Source organism: Dama dama, chromosome 20 (genome assembly GCF_033118175.1).
Source record: "Dama dama isolate Ldn47 chromosome 20, ASM3311817v1, whole genome shotgun sequence".
Classification (NCBI taxonomy): Eukaryota; Metazoa; Chordata; class Mammalia; order Artiodactyla; family Cervidae; genus Dama; species Dama dama.
Window position 1 is genome coordinate 81,972,831 of NC_083700.1, and position 21,837 is coordinate 81,994,667.

General features: G+C 43.8%; 1 long non-coding RNA gene across 2 annotated transcripts; it reads right to left on the reverse strand.

Moving 5' to 3' along the window:
• Positions 1-7,595: 7,595 nt before the first annotated feature.
• LOC133040290 (uncharacterized) lies at positions 7,596-14,536 on the reverse strand. 2 transcript variants are annotated; one of them, XR_009688942.1, is made up of 3 exons: positions 14,459-14,536; positions 8,062-8,190; positions 7,596-7,959 (listed from the first exon to the last, which is right to left on the reverse strand). It is a non-coding gene; the product is annotated as an uncharacterized LOC133040290 (long non-coding RNA). The 2 variants fall into 2 exon arrangements; XR_009688941.1 differs by lacking the exon at positions 14,459-14,536 and adding an exon at positions 10,686-10,765.
• Positions 14,537-21,837: the final 7,301 nt, after the last annotated feature.

The window sequence follows — 21,837 nt, forward strand, 5'->3', positions numbered from 1 at the left end:
TCTCTGTCTAATTATATGTAGACACACACATATAGCCATATATATATATATATATATATATCTCCAAAGTGAGTGAAAGTCATTCAGTCATGTCTGATTCTTTGTGACCCCATGGACTGTAGCCCACCAGGCTCCTCTGTCCATGGAATTCTTCAGGCAAGGATACTGGAGTGGGTTGTCATTTCCTTCTCCAGAGGATCTTCCCCACTCAGGGATCAAACCCAGGTATCCTGCATTGTAGGCAGCTTCTTTACCATCTAAGTCACCAGGGAAGCCCATATATATATATATATATATATATATATATATATATATATATGGAGAGAGAGAGAGAGAGAGAGACTATTAACATAGAAATACGGTAAAGTCAAGGCCAAAGTTAGTATCCAGAATACATACAGTGAGACTCCACGTACTTTTGTAGGGTTGACTTGCAATTTCAACTTTGAGTTTCCTTATCCTCAATTTAAAAAAGAAAAGGTAAAAACATGTGAAATATGTAATATTCATATCATTATAAAATACAAATTCAAGAAAAGTTATTCAAAAGCAACACAGACATTCTGAGGTCTGCAAAATTTTAACACACACTCTCACCACCAGCATCACCACCACTGCCATACATGTACACAAACCAGAATTGTGAAGAGGACAAGCGTCACTGTGAGACACAGAACCATGTACTCAATCCCTGGGTGAGATTCCAGCCAGCATAAGGACAGAGGGAGTGTGCTTCTTCTAAAACGACTAATTTAGGAACTCCTCAACTATAGCTTGAGTGCCCTGGGCTAGTGGAACTTGTGCTCTGGATACTGCTAAATTAGGATATACCTGGTCTGACATCAGTGTCTATAGGTCTAGAACATCAGTGACAAAGAAAGGAGAAAACCAATTGAGGTTGACCCCTTTAGGATGGGGTTTTTCTTTTCTTCTTCTTCTTTTTTTTTTTTTTTTCTAAACTCACAGTTTTCAGAATCTTAGTACCCAGACCAGGAATCAAACCCACATCCCCTGCAGTGGACCACCAGGGAAGTCCTAACCCTAGGGTTTTTTACACTTGCTCTTAAGATAACATCCCATTCCCCCCCAGGATAGTATGGATAGGAAGGAAATAGAAACTGGACAATCCAGTTGGCATGGACACTGAGTTCAGTCTCCCTTCCATCCTCTGTCCCTGCAGAGCTCTCCAGCCTCTCTTGACCTTTCTTTCTCTTTCATAAAGTGACTTAAAACTGGGATCAGCAAAGGGAACTCCAGCAAAGAAATGTATAGAGTTGGAGTGGTTGTTATTATGTTGGATACACTAGCAGTAATAAGTAGGTGACTTGCTTCAAAGTGCAGTTAATAGGCCAAGAATCAGGATTATGAATTAACCAAAAACATCACAGAAAAAAAAAAAAAAGCCTGTGTGCATCAAGGGTGGGGAGATAGGGTACAATCTGACACTGTACTGGTATGTCCCTTAGGAAAATGGCAATCTTTTTTAAAAGGTAATTGTGGTAAAACATATAACATTTATCATTTTATCCATTTTATAATGTACAGTTCAGTAGCATTAAGTATATGCACATTATTGTGCAACCCTTATCATTATACATCACTAGGATTTTTTCATCATTCCAAACGGAAGCTGTGTATCCGTTGAATAGTAACTCCCTATTCCCTTCTCCCCACAGTCCCTAACAAGCACTGTTTTACTTTCTGCCTCTATGAACTTGACTACTCTAGGAGTCTTATATAAGAATAATGATTCAGTTTTTGTACGTTTGTGAGTGGCTTCTTTCACTTAGCATAATGTCTTTAAAATTCATGCGTGGTCCTGCATGTATAAGATTTTCCTTCCTTTTTCAGGCTGAATAATATTCCACTGTAAGTATGTACCATATTTTATTTTATCTGTTCATCCATCGATGGAAACTTGGATTGTTTCCACCTTTTGGTTTTTGTGAATAATGCTGCTAAGAACATGGTGTATAAATTTCTGTTTGAGTCCCTGCTTTCCATGCTTTTGGGTATATACTCAGAATTGTTGAATCATATAGTAATTCTATTTTTAATTTTTTGAGGAGGAAATGGGAATTTTAGTTTGTCTTTGGGGAAAAATTGAACAAATTATTTAATGACAGCTCATTTACAGAGTTGCTTTCATGAGCATCACAAATCTTGGATTCTGTTCTCACTTCTCCTATTAGCTATGTAATCTTTAAAGTCTCTTGAATTTTCAGTACCACTCTCAGTTTGCTCATTTGAAAAAAGATGTTTTTTAAATTAGTTGATATCTAAGGTCCTTTGAAATTCTAAAAGTCTCTAATTCTGCATATTCTCTTTGGTATATGAGTTCATCCATTCTTTTCTTCATTCATTTTGGAAATGCTTTTTGAATGTCAGAGCAGGTTTGTTTGGGTTTTTTTCCTCTCTCTGTCTCTCAAAGATAAATAGGAGTTATCCAAGGGGAATGGGAATGGGGAGAAGGAAGGCTGGGGTAATAGTTGAAAGAAGAAATAAAATGGACTGTGAACTAGTGGAAAGGCAGGTACCAAGAGAAGGCTGAAGGGGTAAATTATGGGTCAGAACTCTTTAGGCAGAGTGACCGACTTTTAAGATTTTGCACTTTATCCTGACATTAATGGGGAGCTATTGAAGGGTTTAAAGAAGGCAGTAACAAGATCAGTCTTTGTTTTAGAAAATCACACTGACCAATAACAATGTGGAGAATGGACTATAGGTGTTCAAAACAAGTTACCTATTCTTTCTCTTCTTTGTTGTGTTTTTCTTTGACAGTGGGAAAATTAGTCAAGATGTCCCAGAACCTAATTTGGAACAAAAGACATTTAGATCAAACTTATTTCATCCTGGTAAACAATACTGTACTGAACTTCTCCTTGCACTGAAAAGTATTTGTCCACTGTTTCCCCTGAACCATGAAAACTACTCATCATGTAGTGTCTTCAGGTCATTAGCTTGCCAATTAATATTATAGGACTATGACATTAAAGAAATTTTTAAAGATGTTCTGATCAGGAATTATTATCCTTTTATTTACAATGTTAAAAAAATTAAATATCACCATATTAATATCGCTCATATATTTCATGAGAAAACTTTAGAAAACTCATATTTAATTAAGTGGAGTTTTTCCTTAATTGGGATGCAAATAGTCTACTTCTGGCTTTATATAATATTCTTTATATAAATAATGTAGTATTCTAAAATCATAAAAATACACAGTGATGCTGTTTTCCTTTTTTTATATACCTCATTTTCTTCACTCTGAAAGTTATATGTTGTGCTGCATCAGCAGATTGTATACCTATGAAGACAACGAATGATCCCTGAAGGCCATTATTTTTAATGGGTGAAGAAAAGGAGTTCTTAGATCTTAGTTCTATCTTAGATCACACAGATGCAAAACAAATTGTTTGGTAAAATTCTCTGAGTTTTAATATGCAAGAATAATGCCTTGGTTTACTGCAGATATTAAGATTCATTCAATCACTCATGCCTTGTTTAGTAAAGTAATGCCGGAAAGAATGGCATTTGCCTTCAATAAATTTTGGCAGTTTGGCATAATTTTTACTTTGTGTTAAAGAAAACCAAAATGAGAGCAAGGAGAACCAATTATAAAGAGTGCTTTAGTCTGGCGAGGATGCTTGAAATGGCCAGCTTGTAGCAAGCAGGGCCAGGCCAAGAGCCGAGAAATTAAAGTTTGTATGGTACGTGGTATGTTTTTGGTATATTGAAAAAAGAAGTGCTTCAAGAAAGAAGCCAAAGAATGGTAAGTGTTTCTGGTTTTAACATTATTCCTGTTAGTTTGCTAGCCCGCCCAAGAGCTATGAAGTTAACAATAAATCAAATATATTTTGTCACGAGATAGCACATAGAAACAAATTATTTTCTGCCAAAGTATTTCTACTAACCCTATCCACTCCCCAAATTTACACTTACTGTCAAAAATTAAGAGTTATCAAATAAATTCAAGGTTGGGAAACATTTATGGGATGCCGCGGTATCCTGGCACTCTGTTATGTTCTAGGAACTCAGGACAAGTAAGTGATGATCTGGTCTTCAAAGAGGCAAGTGACTCTTGGCAAGACTGGGTTACTTTATTTGCCAGAAGGCCAGAGCAGAATACCTTCTCCAGGTCATTCAAAACATATGACACATGACATTGTACCAAATAACAAAGCATATCCTACCTCACTGCTCTCCTTCCAAACCTAATCCTTATGTTAGTAGAACTAACTTTTGAAAGCCTCTATTTGAATATCAGATTGCAGTAAACCCTACATTCTTATGTGGAAGCATAGTATTTGAGTAAGCCCTAAAAACATAATATGCATGACACTTGCTTCAAAGTGTATTAAAAACATAACAATTCATGTTCAGTTTAGTTTCTAAAAGTCAAAATTTGAGAATACAGTTGGATTTTATATTACAGATAGTTGAAAGAAAGACTCATTGCAAGGTCAATATCAGTACTTGTTAAAATACTATTTGAATTTGGGGGGAGGGTGTAGTGTGACCAGGAGAACAGTTTTTCTCAGTGGATAACAGTGACACAGACACCTGTTATTTCCCCAGCTAAGTGTTAATTGGAAAGGCTTATAAAAACTCATCCTCCTTGTTTTTCTTTTGTAAATTTGAATGTAAATAATGACTCAAATACATAATTTAACAAGTATTGTTACTGCTGTGATATTGTTACTTGATCACTCCAGTTGTCTCAATTTGCTCATGTCCTTTGCTTTAATTTTTCTTAAAAAAAATGTATGATATAACATTACTTTCTATTTGTCTTAATGAATGTGCTAGGTACAATAGTAATAGACTTCCATGAACTGTAGATAAAATAGTTAGAATTAATTTTGACATCAAAAACAAAACCAGACAAATAAAAAAACTTTCTGTTCTCACAGTTCATGATATGAAAGTTTAACATAACAATCTAAATTGAAAATTAAAAAGCACTTCACTGATAGAGCAATCCCACAGTCCCATTATGAGAAAATCTGAAGTTTTTCACTATCAGAAATAGTTGCTTTGAAAATAAAAACATGATCAACTAAGAAAACACCATAATTAATGCAAATAGTGTTCAGATATTTACTATTTTCATCAAAGGAGGTGCCTGTTGACTTTAGTTCTAAAGCAGCAACACATTAAGAATTTTATTAATTTTTCCTATAACATATAAGAGAGCTTGATTTGTGATTTTTCCCCTTTAGAAAAAAATTTAAAAAGTTTGATACCACAAAAGTTCTAAAAAGCTAACTCTCCTGCCTGAATAGGGTCTCTGTAAATGGTGAATCAAGGTTGTACAGAAGAATATTAATCACAAAAAGTATTAATTAAGATAAACTTTAGGGATGCATTTCCCAAGTTTACAGCCCTGCCTAATGGCTAACAAAGACTTCTTTATTTGTTAGTTTTCATACATCCATGTCCATGTGTGAACCAATACATTTTGGTCTATCACTTTTATAGTTATAAATCAGACTCATGCCCAACTCAGAGGCCCCAAAATCCGGGTCTTTAAGAAAAAAGGACAGTGGCGGTGTTGCTGCCTGGGAGAGTGTGGGCTTCCTCTGGGTTGCTAGGCCGCTTTTCTGTGGACCTAGATGTATAACCTACTTTCATTTGTCTCTAACGACTGAATTAAAACACTCATTTATCTCCAAGTCATTATAACGTAGAAACTGTGCACTGTCTACACATCACGGGCTGTGAAACAGCAGCCGGAACACATGACAGACTCAGTATGTTTGAAATGTTGGAGCAAATGGGGTGGTTGGTTTTGAATTCATTTGCACTCATTTTTACTACTTGAGACACGCTCATTAAAAAGCTGTATTTCAACTATGTTATATGCTCCCATTTAACTGAGCTGGATTTTCTCAGCACTGCTGCCTCTGACTTTTTAATTTGCTTTGAACAGGAGTATTCTTCCAAGTCGTGGACAATTCAGGCAGACTTTATCAGGTAAAGCCAAGTCTTCCGCTTTGCCTCTGCCTTCCACCCTGCTCCCGGGACCCACAAGTTGGGATTGCAGCTAAAGATGGGAACTGCAGATCCCAAACCGGAGGGCTGAATCACGCTCACTTTCTTCAGGGCAGCTGCTCACTGGCATTCTGCTCTGCACTTAAACCCTTTAAAGCTACAAGCAAACTTTGGGAAAGTTACATCACCGTAAACAAAAACACAGTTGCTTAAGTTATTATTATGCAACATTGTGTGATTACACATCGACACCGCAATTATTTTCCCAATCTGGCAAATACGACCCGCTTTGCAGCTTCAGGGGAAAGTAAAAATCCGGGATAAATAGGTCCATGCCACCTTCAGGAATGGAAAAGGTTTCCCACCCTCTGGAGAGACACTTAGGTTTTATCCTGCAAACAAAGTGGGACGCCAAACCGTCTCTCAAGTCTTTCGAACCCCACATTTTAAATGTAAATGATTGGTCTGGGGTGATCCATGTGCTCGGAAGAGCAATACAATCACGAGCACGTGAAATTCTGGATGTGCTTTTTAAAAACTCCCAGGCATCAGTACACATCTGGTAACTAATTTATTAATTAGCCTTCCCACCCGCCTTCCCCTCCGCAAAAGTCTGGGTAACCACTGGGCAGTGTCTGCAGCCCAGGTGAGCTCTACAGGTCGGGTCGGAGATTGCCCCCACCCCCACCCTGCCGCTGTGCAACCTTTGCAAGGCTGGGTGTCTAAGCAGAAGACAAATCAAACATGTTCCGGATACGTTTTATTAAAAATTTGAAACCAGATAAGATAAAAAGGGTCAGTTTGTCAAAAGAAAAAGCAAAACAAAAAAGGTAACTACTTGTCGAAAGAAAAGAGTGAGAGCGAGGACAAATGACCCGCGCAAGTGCATATGACCATTTTTCTCCCTAGGCTGCCTCAGAGCAGAAAGAGGATGGGGGCGAGGGAGGGAGGGATGGAAGGAAGAAAGAGGATTTCGAGCATCATCTCCCAGTCTGCAAAGGTCTGGCCTCCCCTGTGCTCAAGAAGCGGTGGTAGCCATTTTCATTTTTTCCCCCCTAAACGTAAAAGGAAAATAAAACAGAAAAGGTATATCTCCTTTCCTGCACTAACGCCTCTGTTCGTCTTTCTACAGGAAAAAAAAAAAAAAAAAAGGATTTTAACAATCTCAGGTACAAAACCTAATCCGCATGCATCCAGAGAGGCTTCAACTCGATTCGATTTGGCGACCCGCACTGAAGGAGACGTGATCTTGAAAAATCAATCCGTGCTCGCGCCCCCAAGCCGCCGCCGCGGCCGCCGCAGTGGCCACAAAATTAGCGGCTCCGAGGACGTTTTTGCCGCAGTGCACGTCCGCCGTAACCGCCGAGCACTCGGGTGAATAATGCCAGTACAGTGTGCAGACGATCGGGCTGATTGATCACGCAAAATAATTCACGACTTCAGTCCGGCTCTCGGTGCTGCCACTTTAAATCACAAACGCGCGTCTACACCGTTCTATAGGGGCCCACACATGCATGGTACACGTGTGTGCGTGTGTGCGCGCGCGCGCGTCTCTGCGCGCGCGGAGGGCAAGTGAAATGATTCCAGATTGCATCACATATAGGAACCGGGGGGAAAAAGAGCCAAAGAGCCCCTCACCCCAACCACTACCCCCACCTTTTGCAGCGTGGACAAGCGGCTTGTAAGGCAGCTTGGAGCAAAATAAAGTCTGAACAAAACTAGACTGTGAGACTAGCACGTCGCAGAGTGAGTGAGTGACGTTAACGCAGACTCGGTAAAGACTCACTTGCAGGCAAAACTAACATGCCCCCATCCTTTCATTTTTTTAATAAAAGAAGGACAAGAAAATCATTAATTGAGTTCAGATCTTAAATGCTGCTGTCAAAATGCACGCACATGTTGAAGACTCTGCGACTGTAATTTCTTGGGTAAACATCTGGTGAAGACATTCCAGGAACACATCTGAAAGGAAGAAAGGCGTAAGACAGCCCCTTCTTTATATATCGTGGGTCAAAAAAAGTTGTTAAAACTTTTTTTTTTTAAGTATGCTCTTAGTGAAAATACCTTTATGAACTCTCAAGATGAATTCGGGTTGGGAGAAGGATTAAACTGGGAGTGGAGTCCTGGGTTCCAGACATTGCCATGGTCTGTGAACTTGAGCAGGTCTCTTTTGCTGTGGCCCTCTTTTCTCGTCTGTAAAATCGCAGAGGGTAAATGATATGCTTTCTAAGATATTTTTTTCTGCACTAACATGATTCTAGCTAGGAGGGAATAATGATGGGGTATGAGGAAGAAGTTTTAATGTAGAGAGAAAAAGAGGTCACATTCTTCAGGTGGCATCTATTTAAACTAGTGGTGATGAAAGTGATGAGTCCAGTATGCCTGAGTCCTTAACAATAAAAATTGTGTCTATATTAAGAGCTGCTATTGTCCCAGCTCTGAAGTATAGATAATATATAATGAACGCTCTTTGAGAATGACATTGTAATCTTGTAATTATATTTTTGGGGGTAGAGACTATTTTCAAGGATCAGCCAAAATAATTTTGGGATTGGAACAATTTTCAACATTCTTGTTTATAATCTGTTTGTGAAATTGCATTAAATTACTTGGATAATTTAGAGAAAATAAGTTTTTAGTAGGTCTAAGAGTTCTTCTGTGCCATATTGGCTGTCACGATTGACTGAATTAAGGAGATTAATTACTCTGTCTACTGTTTCGGAAAACAACTCCAAGCAGGGTTGCAGGCAGAGACCACTCTTTGACATTCCTCTTGTCTGTGTCATGAGTGGTCAGGAGTGTTGGTGCTAGGGCCAGACCACTAACTAATTTTCACAGGCACCAGCTGAGTAATCATAGCCAAATTGCTTAGTTTAGTTGTTCCTCAGTTTCCCACATTATAAAATGGGGATTATAATAGCAACTAATTCATAGGGCTGTTGTCAGGATAAATGAGTTATCATATTAAAGTGCTGGGAACAGAGCATGGCACATGTAACCAACAGCTCAATAAATGTTAGAGGTTATTATTATTCCAGTGTAAATACAGGGAAAGCAAGGTCAGATATAATAGAGGGATCTTTGAACTGCTCCTGATTTTCAACTAAGGCCTCTAAGCACTTTATCAGGCTTTTATGATGTCAGCTTAAAGCAGGGAGCACAGCAGTCTTTATTAGAATAAACCAAAACATTCTCTACCAAACTCCATTCCCATGCATTCAATAGTGGTGAAGTTGGAGAATTCTCCACTTGACCAGGTCAATGCAAATGTGTAATATTGGGTCTGTATGTTGAGTGTCTTGACTGTCCAGGTGGTAGGAAGCCAAGATTTTCTTTGGGTAGAAGTTTGCAGGGAATCAGTTCCTGCCTGTTCTGTTGTGATACTTTCTTTCCTACACAATTTGTTACCTCAGGCCTAGTCTCTGTCATTGAATTATGGGGTCAAAACAATTGCAAATCTCTGGCGTGCGCCCTGCGTGTCATTATTAGTTTAAAGGGGAAAAGCAACATTTTGACTTTTTCCCTTCTCTTAATAACCCCCTAGAGTGCAGACTTGAACCAGGCTTTAGGAAGGGTCACAGGCAAGGAATGCTTACGGGAGCAATCCCGATAGTGTTTGCATTTGGGGATTGGAGGCGAGCTGTAGTTAAGCTTTATAGAGGAAGTGGAGATTAGGTGTTTCCAGAACCAGGTGGAAGCTGGCAGGCGTCGGTCACTGCATATTGGAAAGTAAGGTCCCACTTCTTTCTTCCCGTGGCACCTGAAGCCGCAGGTGCACTAACTGTTCTACCAGGAGCCGGGAAGAGACCGCCCCAATCCAGGGCTGGCAGACCCGGGGCGCCGGGGGTGAAGTCCAACTTCAAGTTGAGGGGGCTGTACGCGCCGGGTTCAAGTCTCCGTTAGCCAGACGACGTCTTGCTGAAAGCGCAGGAACAAAAGTTGTGTTCCGAGCGCTAGCTAGTGCGTGCTCGACTCCACTTTGTCAATCTGATTAACACAATCTCCTAAATAAATAAATCAATACAAGAGGGTGTGCTGCCTTTCATAACACCTGTTTGCCTCCCTCCTTTTCGCCCGTGGGGACTCCCACTCTCTCCATCATGGACACACTCCCTCTAAAGAGGCGCTGTAAGGTGCCGAAAGGAAACCCAAGGTCCCTGCATATATATAAAGTATATAGGGACTTATATGCTTTAAAATTTTTCCGGAGGCAAAGGTGGGAACCTTGGCGAATTTCATTCCTCCGCGCCTCCGCAGCAACTTGGCCCCAGGAGCCGGCGGCGCCTGGCCTCGCATAGTTTTCGGAGACCTCCACGGACTCCCCGCGAGGACCTCACGGATCACAGTCCCCAGTGGCCCGCGGACTTCCCCTGTTGCAGAGATATTGGGGGAATTTGAGACTAAATCCCTTCAGCTCCACCCTCGGTCCTCACCGCTCGGAACGACAGGTCGAGGATCCCCCGCTCCGGGTCCTGGAAGGGGGCGGGGGCGAGGGCGGGCGGAGGGACCGAGCGGGAGTCGCAGGAGCTGACCGACAAGGTCACGACCGCCAGGCTGCTGACCGAGGCGCGCAGCGGCCGGCGCCGCCCTCTGGCCCCGGGGCTGACCCCGCGCCGCTCGGGTCTCGGTCACCAGCCTGGCAGGTCCCTAGGAGTAGGAGGGGGCGACGCCGCAGAACCAACCCTTACTTTTGAGTGGAAGCTGAAACCCGCGGGGCTCCCTGGCGAGCGGTCTTGGAAGGAAGATCAGACGCCCAGCACAGCTGAACTTTTGAAGGGGCTCTCTGCTCTGCCACCCTCTTTCCTAGTGGCGACTTGTGAGAGACTTTTGTCCCCTCCCCTCCGCGTCTCCATGCCTGGGGAACTTGGCCCAGATGGCCTAGTTCTCCATATTAATTGGTGGTTCCACCAGCTCAGCACCGCTTCTCTCAGACAGATACCTTCTAGGGTATCTAGGAGAGAAGGAAACACGTTCAATGCACCCCCCCCCCCCACCTCTTTTCGAGGGAGTATTATGTGATTTTAAAATCTTCTAGGTGTTAAGAACCAAACAAAACAACAAAACCAAAAAACAAAATACGCTGCCTTCACGTAAGTGGATGTGAAGTGAATCCAAGCCTTCCTTGGATTCTGAGCCAGCCTCTGCTCAGATAGTAAAGACCCCAAATCCTTCAGGAAAACAGAACCTCTTTCACGCACTTCTGGAGGGGGATTTCATAAGGCTGCAATATATTATCATGTTTAAAACGTTTCGCAGAAGCTAGGTTTCCTAAAAGCGACTTGCCAGCGATGCATGGAAAAGCAAATCCGCTTACCGAGAGGAGCCGCTTTAGAGGAAAGGGGGAGGCAGGACCCAGACTCAATTAAAAACCGCAGTTTCCAACTTTTGAACCACAGCACTGATATTGTGGGGCTGGTGGGACTACCCCTGGAGCTGACAGGTTGCAGACCTCTGGGGCTCTTTTTCACTGCTTGCTAGAAGTCCCTGGCTTCTTGGAGGCAACCCTTCATAACACTCAGAGTTAAGCCCCCCACCTTTAGTGTTTTGTGGACATGTGTTTGAACTCGGTGTCAAGCCTTACTCCTTATCCACTTGGGGTGGATAAACGCTTGTTCTTCAGCTGGCAGTGTGTGCACCCAGGGTGGGAATGTGGGTGCCGGTTCAGGCAAAGATGTGTGTTTGTGCCAGTATGTTGTCTGACCCCCTGCCCCACTGCTAAGGAATGGGCTCTAATGCAGCCCTTATTTCCAGATATTCTCCCTGGAGTTTTCTTTCTGAGAGAAAACACCACCTAAATTATTTAGCAATCAAGGTTTGTGCATTTTGTATAATGAACTCAAGAGAAAAGTTGCAGTTTGCTAGATGTGTGATTTCTCCGGTCAAGGGTGCTTGCAAAGGTCTTAGACCCTACAACTCTGAGGGTGAAATCACCAAGAGTATTTTGCCCAGAAAGTATAGCCTTCCAGCTTCATGAGAGTGAAGTCTGCTTTCCGTAAATCTCAAATCATTCAAACAACAGCAAAACAAGTCTCAATTACCCGCCCCCTTCACAAACACAAATGCACCCCCAAGTATTTCTAGTTCTCTTGTGGTGACCAGGCTATTTTGTAGCATCTTAAACTATCTCTTTGACTGGCAATTCCAACTTTTACAAAGCTTCTTGCTCTTAACCAGATAAGTTGCACTTGACCTGTGTGGAATACAGGCTTGCCTTTGAGCCCTTGACTATGCTTTCAACTTGTCTTAAAGGTTACATTTTAGTCCTAAGGGATAAAAATGTTGCTTTCACCCTGTATACAGGAGAATGTTGGACTGCAAAGTGGGCACGTCTGTAGCAAACTCGATCTCTGTCCATCACATGGACAGTTTCAACGTGCCAGTTCTTGTCTGCTAAAACGCCAGGGCAAGGTACTCCGGTCATCTGTTTCTCTGGCTCACCAGGTCCAGGCTCTTGCGCTGCGGATGCTGCACACACCTGCCGATTTTACAGCAGTGAAATCGGCTCAGGGCACCCGAGAGCAGGAGGACCCCTTTTTCTGTTGGAGCAACTTCATTAAGTAAGTGCTAGACCTTCACAAAAGAAAACACGTTTTGCTTAAGCTTGTTCTTTCTTAGGAAGCACGTAGAGACCGGGCCCACCAATATTCCGGGTAAAGTTAAGGCTACCAGAAATGAGCACTGTATTAGAATGCCGACTTGGAACTCAATGAAGATCAGACTGTTACAATTAACCTCGTTTCTTTTTTCTTTCCATTGCTTTATTTTTCCTTAGGTCTCTTTCCTTCTTAGTGTTCCCTACCTCCTAAAGTTATGAGTTAATAAAAACATTGCCCTATTTTTAAAAAAAATACACAAAGTTGACACTAAATTTGAAGAGTTAGTGTTGCAGCTAAACTCTCCTGGAGTCTAGCGGTCGGTTCGCCTCATCTCTGTAATGCCAGCACTGTTCTTAAAATTTACTAAAATAATTCTTTCAAAGCCTTTGAGAAAATGTAATAAATGCTAATTGGGGGGAAAAAAACAGAACTCTCACTTATTTTACTTTCTCAGATCAAGGAAAAGGACTCCAAGCAAAATAATGAACTTTAGGTTGTTTATTTTCAAGCGACTCTATTTTCTGTAGCTCTTTTTCTTCCATAACTAAGTAACGAGCTTTGTTCAATTCCATGTCCACGTATCCCCAAGTGCTCCCACTAATCCACCCATCAGTTCACACCCCGAGAGACCGCAGGAGTGGACACCGTCCTAAGGGGACCCTTCCTGTATTTGCTCCCCGACTAAAGCGCTCAATTTCAGAAGATACAAGAAAATGTCTTCTTCAGAAACTACCAATGGAGGAAATCATTTACCTAATTCATTCAAGAGCCTCTATAGGAAGGACTTTGGGCCTGGAGATCCTCATACTAGTGAAAATCCCTTTGGTCCTTCCCCCTCTGCCCCGCGAGGGACCGCGTCAGCTGTCTGTCCAAGATCGGCCCTGACCAGCGGCTGCCCCTCCCGATGTGCCCCCAGATGGGGCACGGCCGGGGCGCACAGACGCCGCCCGCCCGGACCACTATCCGATTCGCCACTATGCGACCCTGGCCACCCTCTAGCCTCCTCCCCACCCCCAGCATGGGCCCCCTCCTCCCGTTTTATCTTCCTTCTCACCCTCCCCAGTGATTTTTATGGGGGTAGGAAGTAAAATGGTAACGTTTCCTCCATCGCGATGCCCGCTTCCTCAGCCGTCTCCCACCCGGGTGGATTGGAATTAAAATCCGGGAATTCAACTTTGCTACGAAACCTCTGGTTCTTTAGGAGGGGCCGGAGGGAAGGAAGACCCCGCAGGGAACACGCGGCCCAAAGAGGCTCCCACCCCGCCCCACTGCCATCCCGCGGGGAGGATGAAAGCAAGGTCCCGGGAGGGGCCGCTGGCTCCCCGAGGGGGCGAGGGCTTGGGGCGGAGGAGGCTGGGGCCAGGTGGCGAGTGCAGGGCCCGGGCTTCAGGGTTCCCGGGTACCCAGACCCTCTTCCCAAGCAGCGCGCTCCCGGCCCTGCAGGTGCACCCTCCGCCCCCTTTTAGGCCCCCTCGGTGGAAACCGCCTTCCGGCCCAAGTTCGGTCCCTGGAGGCTTTGAACGTGGCCTTTCAGAAGTTTTTCAAGCTGCCCCGCCCCGCCCAGCATTCACGGGTCACACTCTTCCCCCGATCCCTCCACCCCCGCTACAGCTGCAGCACCGGGTGTGGGGGGTGGGGAAAGGGGGCGGGCCGGCGGAGGCTCCGGGGTCGGAGCACCACCTCGGCCGCCAGGCTCGGCCTAGAGCGCTTGGAGATCCGCTCCCCGTGCCGACCTCGGAGGAAGCGCAGACACTCAGCTCCCGCAGCGCACCAGCCCGAGGGGGAGGGGGTGGGAGGGGAGGGGAGGGCCGAGGTGGGGGAGAGGAAGAGAGAGCGGGCGGGGGCGGGGGGCATGTCCACATTACCAGGGTTCCTGTGCCGGGCGCCAGCCAAGGGACTATTTAAAATGGCCTTGAGGGGAGGCCGCTGGTGACCGGTGTCCTCGCCCTCCAAGTTCCCCGAGCGAGTCAGGGCGCCACCTACAGGCGAGTTCCAGATTGCAGAAGCGAGAAGGGGAGAAACTGCCGGTCAAGAAAAGCGACCCAAGGGAAGAAGCAGGGCCCCGTTTTGTCCAGGGGGCCGTCTCTCTGCTCCTGAGTCTGAATTCTGAGCTCCAGAATTACGGATCTGTTAGAAGAAGCGGGAGTCCCGAGGGCACTGAGAATGAACTTTGGGGGAGTGGGGAATTGGGATAGTAAATACAGGAATCCGGGAATTCGTGGATCAAAGAAATCCCTCCTCCAGGCTAGTCCGAGGGAGTGCAGTTTGTTTCACTAAGTGGCCGTGTGACCTTGGACAAGTTACTTGATCTATCTGAGTCTTGATTTCTTCATCCTTTAAAAAGGGGAATAGTGATACCTGTCTGACAGGATCGTTTCTAGAGTTAAACGGCAGCGTACTATGAGATGCCTTCTAGAGGGAGCTTTCAGCGATCTTTAATAAGAAAAAACTGTCTTTTACTCTAACAAATCTAACTTATAAGCCCTTGTCTACTGTTTTCTGTTTTTGTAAGATTAGGGCCTTAGAAGAGGGTAGAGAGAGCCAGAGGGAGATGAGTGTCTGATTAGAAGGACCGGTTAGTAGAAGTTGTGATAACTTCTCTAGCTAATCCCCTCCTCATAGACAAATAATAACATTCTAATATGGATAACTTACTATTGCTATTTTGGGGCTTCCCAGGCGACACTAGTGGTAAAGAACCTGCCTGCCAATGCAGGAGACTAAAGAAAGACACAGGTTCGATTCCTGGGTTGGGAAGATCCCCTGGAGGAGAGCATGGCAAACCACTCTGTTATTCTTGTCTGGAGAATCCCATGGCCAGAGTAGCCTAGTGGGCTTTAATCTATAGGGTCACAAAGAGTCAGACACAACTGAGCACGCACACACAATGACCTCATTTAATTTTTATCACCTTTCATTGTTTGTGTTATTCTCATTTTGAATATGAGGAAATAAAGACAAGAGGATACAAGCAATTTTCCTATGTCAACAACTCAGATCTGTATTTCAGAATCTACCTTTAACATCAAGTTATTAAGCATCTACTATGTGCATGTGATTTCATAACACTTCCATGAAGTAGGACTTCAAGTTTACTCTTCATAGAAGAGGAGACCTTGGTTCAGGTCAATGGGGGTTGGGGGGTGGGAGGGTGGGAGAATAGGGGGTCACCTAAAATCCTTCAGCAAAGTGGTGGAGCCAGGTCATGGAGAGCCCAGCTCTTCTGATTATACATCCAGGTGACTTCTGTTGTACCATAACTTAGTATAGCTCCAACTAGCTTTGGTACTCTGCTACAAGTTATTGGAAAAGGTCACCTGGAGAAGAGGCACCTTGGTGGTTTTGCCATGTTGAAGGTGTGGTATAAGATGGTGTTTATAGCCTTTAGCAATGGTCCAGTATTACAACATTTCATAAGGAAATACTGATGGTGTAGGAAGGTGGCATGTGTGCATGGGAGAAACCAAACAATGAGTTGATCTATACTTAAATAAATATGAATAATGTATTTAATAACCAAACCAACCAAATCTCTTTATAGCATGCTATCACACTGAAAATTTTTGTATAATATGGCTATGGCAAAATCCTGGCATCTGACCTATAGTGATGGTCCTTTGTTGATTTGGTTACAAAAATCATTTACAATAAGTAATTTTGAACATTAAATATTTTTGCTGATATCTGCATCCATGAAATTGTAACAGTTCATGATGAAAGGACTGGATTATTTGGCAGGAAAACTATACTCCTTTCAGTGCTTTTGTTTTTTCAAATTGTACAACAATTACTCATTAGTTCCCCTTCTTCTTATCTACCTAAGCACCAAATCAAACCATGTTGAAGGTGTGGTAGAAGATGGTGCATTCCTACCCAGAATACCCCCTTTTCACTTTTGAGAATAACTAAATGTAGCAAACATTTTTTGCCTGGAGGATCCCCACAGACAGAGGAGCCTGGTCAGCTAGAGTACATAGGGTCACAAAGAGTCGGCCATGACTGAAGCGACTTTGCACGCACGCAAATATAGCAAAAGGGAAGTTAAAGAAGCTTTGGGTTGGGGTATTGGATGTAAATGTGTGCATTCTACTCTCTTCTATTTTTTTTTTTTTTTTTAACTGGGTCCAGTCTTGGTGCTTCTGCTTGCCAATGAGATGTCAAAAGCTCAGACCTTAACTGCATTTCGCTTCTATACAGATTCTGTACCCTGAGAGTATTTCTAATAATGTAATAGATTTTCATTTTTAAAAACAGATGCCACAGGAGATTCATTAGCAGAAAAAACCCCACTGTGTAACTAACACCATAAATTTATCAAATATAAGGTCAGATGGCTTTGGATGGTCAGCTTTTGGGGACCAGTTTGGTACTTAGGTAAGAGGGCTTTGTGAAGAAAAACTATCTGAAACCAGTACCTACTCATGGAATTTATTTTGTGTGTTCCACCTTGTTCTGAGTGCTAGCAGGAGTATGAAGACATGCAGGAGTATTTCTCTTGAGATTTACATTCTAAACTTCAACGTAGAAACTTCTTGCTCTCTCCCACTCCTAGGTCCATGTCTTAGTTCTATCATAATAAAGTGGTGGGGTTAATGTTCGGAGAACACAGACTCCACCTCATACATTAAGCTGACATGTTTCTCTTCTGAAATTACTATCTTCATCCTAGAATTTCAGTTACAAATTTCATCATCTTCAGGTATGGTTAGAGAAAAGAGTGAATGTTGAAGACTTTAGACAAGTGGGAACTATAGCTTATGGCCTCATTTTATAATGGGATTTTATAATAGATAGCATTGTACTTTGGAGACATTTGTTTTATTCTCTGATGTGTAATTGTGCTTCTGTATCATGGGAACACATATTGGTTGGGGTGTGTTGGGCATGTATCTGGAGATCTTAGCTACTTCTTTTTTGGTACCTTTGCCCAATAGCAATAGTGAGCAATCCAGGGCTCTTTTTAGTAATGAGAGGACAGAGTGGGGATCCAGTCTATATGTCACTTTGAAACTCATTAGTATTCTTCATATCACCTATGGTGAATCACAGCCTGACCTTCCTAAGTTGCAGTCTCAGAGCTTCTGAATGTGGGCTGCAGGCCCACACAGGTTGTTTGAGAAACTGAACTGCTGCTCCTGTTCATGAAGAATTGAATTTTCAGCCAAAACCACTGGTGAGGGTCTAATAAACCCATGTTATGTGTGACTGGCATCAGATGGACCAATCTGATGGGATAGTTGCTCAGAAAGTTGATTATACTAGAAGTTTATGGTAGAAATTAAACATTTTCAAATAATTTAGACGCTATAAAACACAGTGGTATAGCATGGACTCCTCAGTGTCTGGAGGCAACAGAGCTGACTGGACTTAAGCAAGAAGAGCACAGACATGGTTGTTTAAATAACCTTATAGATGCCTTGAAGAAGCCTAGAGATCATGGCAACATTTGAAATAGTTGAAAGGGTTATATCAATACTAACTGTATTAGGGCCAAGAACATTGTCTCATACAACCCTGTATAATCCTCATAGCATTGAGGCATAATTAATGCCTCACAGAGGTGAACAGAGGCTCCTAATTACAACTTCCAAGAGGCATAAAGGAGATTTAGACTTAGTCTAGACTGGCCCTCAAGCACAAGGTTTTCCTACTCTATCCACTCAATCCCAGGCCCGTCAGCCTTCTCCAATCTGGCCTTGATTTACTTGTCCAACTTTCTCTTCCAGCGCGAATGATTGGCTCTTTTTCTTGCCACCACCACCTCCATCTTTATTGTCTGTTTCCCGTGCTGTGAGGACACAGAATCAACTCTGACCAGTTTACTTGCAGGGTCGCCCAAGTACATAAGTTCTGAGATTCCAACAGCCAATTCTAATTTTACCCACCCTTCAGTTGTACACTCAGCCTGGCTGCACCATTTTAATTTTTAATGAGACCATTTTATCCCCCCTTTTATGAATTTTATTCTCTTTAATCAGCTTGCAAATTCCTATTTTGATTCTAAATAACTGCTAATTCCTGGTTCAGTGCTTCACACATTGTTGTCTATCTGGAAATAGATAACTAAATAAGGAACTCCTCACTCCCCCCGCCCTGCTCCCCCCATAGGTTGGTGCAGTCACGTGACAAAAGGGTAGGGGAGACAGTTTCAGCCAGGGTCTTCTCTCTCAGTCCCCTTGCCATCCTCCTCCAAAAGGCCAAAGTCTCCTCCGTCACTCTAGTATTCTTGCTGTAAAATCCCATGGACAGAGGAGCCTGGTGGGCTACAGTCCACGGGGTCGCAGAGTCGGACACGACTGAGCACACATGCAGTCAGCGCCCTAAAACAAAAGGCTCGAGGAACTACCTTCTTGTCTGGGCCCCCATCAAACCCCACTTCCCCGTGTTCAGCAGAGTCCTTCCCTGCTCAACTCTCGGAGCTGAACTTGGACTCTCCTCCTAGCACGCGGACTGGGAAAGAGGAAACACGTGCATGCTGCGGCGGCATTCGCGGTGAGACGGAAGATGGCAGCAGCCGAGGAGGCAGAACGTTTCCCAGGGAACCAGAGAGCCACATTCTCCGCGACGGGCGACTCCTAATTCTCCCAAAGAAAGCCGCGGGCCCAGCTCGTTCGTCAGTGTCACGTTTCAATGGCAGCGCGGGGCCAGCCTCGGCGAGGTGCCCGCGCGCCTCTGCGGGACGGCTGGGCCCCGCGGCGATTCAGACGGAACCAACCAACAAAGGCCCTGCGGCGGGCGGCGCAGGGCCACCTTCCGGAACAGGTGCCGGATCTCCGGCTGTCCCGCGCCCCACCGCCGTCCCGCCCTGGGGTTTCTCTTTCCTGGCCTTTGGCGCCCAGGCCAGCCCCTGGGGCGCGGGGCCGAGTCCTCGCGCGACCCGAGCGCGCCCGACTGCGGGGGGCGGTCCGCGCACCGCGCGTGCGCAGGGTTGCAAGCCCCTTCGGAGAGCCGGGCTTTCCGCGTGCGAAACGCGTGTAAAGTTAAGCCGACCGCTCCAAGCCTCTCCTCTTACCCGGCGGCCGCGAGCCGACGGCAGAGGGCGCCCTTCCAATGCGCGTCGGTCGGGACCCGCGTGGCCCCGCTGGAGCTGCGGACTGAAAGCCGCCGCACCGCCCCCAGCCCGGCGCGCCCCCTCTTGGGTGGAAAGCCGGGCTGGGGCTGGGGACCCCGCCGCCAGCCACCCCTACCCCCATTCCCAGGTCCCGAGAGGCCGTCTACTGCGGTGGTTCACGCCCTGGCTTTTTTCACCCAACGCGGGTTCCTCGCAGCCGTCTGGGTGAGGAGGAGCGGCTCCTAACTGAAGCCGTGCCCCACGTCTGACTGCTAAGGAACACGTCTGCAGGCGTCGTTCAATGGCAAACGACTAATTAATTTTCCAGCACTTGTGCAGAATACTTTAAAATGGAAAAATGAAGGTCTTCGATGAAAATGAAGCTTGATAGTGTGCACCTGCCACTAATGTACGGTGCACGGTAACTTCCCCTCATTAGAGAGATGACTTGGGTTGAGAACAAGTCATATAGTGAAAATCACTTCAACACGTGCCTGTTCATATGCATAAACTCCTGTGTACCAGATGGCAAAATATAATGACATCTTAAACAGCTAATTGCATAAACCTTGTAATGCAGATAATTGCTGTACCAAAGTAGGAGTTAATAATTTCCCACTGTATCGCCTGGCTTCAGAGTAATCCTTAAGGAAAGTTGTGACAATTCTAACACACTAAAGTTCACCAAGCGGTAATTAAAACTAGCATTTAAATCATTTGACTTTCAAACCCTTAATTACGATTCGGAAGAACTGCTTTGTGAAAATCCAGAAATTTTGAATAGTTACCGGATAACATTTACTGCTTGTATTTTATCGAGTTTTCTTTCATGGACTTCCCGTAGCATAATATTATAGGGAGTCAATGGGGATATGTTCCATTCGCTAAAATTATTTCCAGAAGCATGAGCTTTGCATTTTGGGGCAGGAGTAGGTAACACCCCTGCCTCCCCCGCTATGGATCTGTTGATTATTTTCAACTTAACATTTCTTTACAGAGCCCCTGCTGTAATAACTATTTCTAAGTCTTACCATGCGCCTGGCATTTTTCTAAGCACTTTACAGTTATTATCTCATTTAATCCTCAAAACAGCCATCTGAAATGTGTCTATTTACATCCCCATTTTCGAGATGAAAAAGCTCAGGTAGAGATGCTAAGTAATTTGCTCAAAGTTAGTTAGAACTCACTAATCCAAACTCAGTTTGGCTCCAGAGCCTATGCTGTTTACCACCATGTTATACTGCCCCATGGGCTAAGCCAGGGCTTTGTAACAATGTTTCTTACTATTTTATGTTCTAATAATAATTAGGATAAAACTAAAATAGCATAATTGATTTTAGCTTATCAGTTTAAGTCATAATGCATTTCAGAAATAGATACCTGCTATTTTCCATAACGTGGTATCAGAACAGTAAATAAGTCAAGCAAAATAAACCTTTGAAACTTGGTTTTGACTACATCAAGGCTTAGTTTAAAAAACATGTGTGGCTTCATGTTTCTATTTCTTCATCTTCAGAAAGATTTTACAACACCTTGAAGAGGATATACAATAATGAACATAAAATCCTTCTTATTAAGTATACAGTGAAATATAGTTTTTTTCTCCATGTTAATATTGTGAAATTCCCCTTTCCTCACTTTGGGTAGATGTAGGTGGCATAAGATGACAGACACCAAGAGTTGTTTCCCTCCTATGGAAGCCTTACCGTCTAAAATCCAACAAGTATAGATTCTTTTCTGTGAGTTAAGGACCATCTCCTCTAAGATTCTGCTCTTAAGCTCCTTGATTTAGTGGGAAGCATATTGACTTAGAAATCAAAAGACTGGCATTGGCATTGTAGTTTGACCATGAACTTGCAATATAATCTTGGACAGGTCACTCTGTCTCCCTGAAATTCAGTTCCTTTGCCATAAAAATAGAGAACATGGCTTATGATTACCTACATCCCTCCCTGTTTTATCATTCTAGAATGTTATGCAACTACGTCCTACTATTACCTTAGTGGGAATGAGATGTTTAAGTTGTATTATCTTTTATAAAAACAAAGTCCTGGATTTGGGGAGTAAGTGAAAGAATATCTGTAGGTGAAGGGAAGACTTAATTTAAGGAGCATTTTCTAGGTGCAGTGCTGAGAGTGTAAAGAGAAATAAGAAATAGTCCCTGACATCACAAGTTCTAAAGATAGCAGGCGA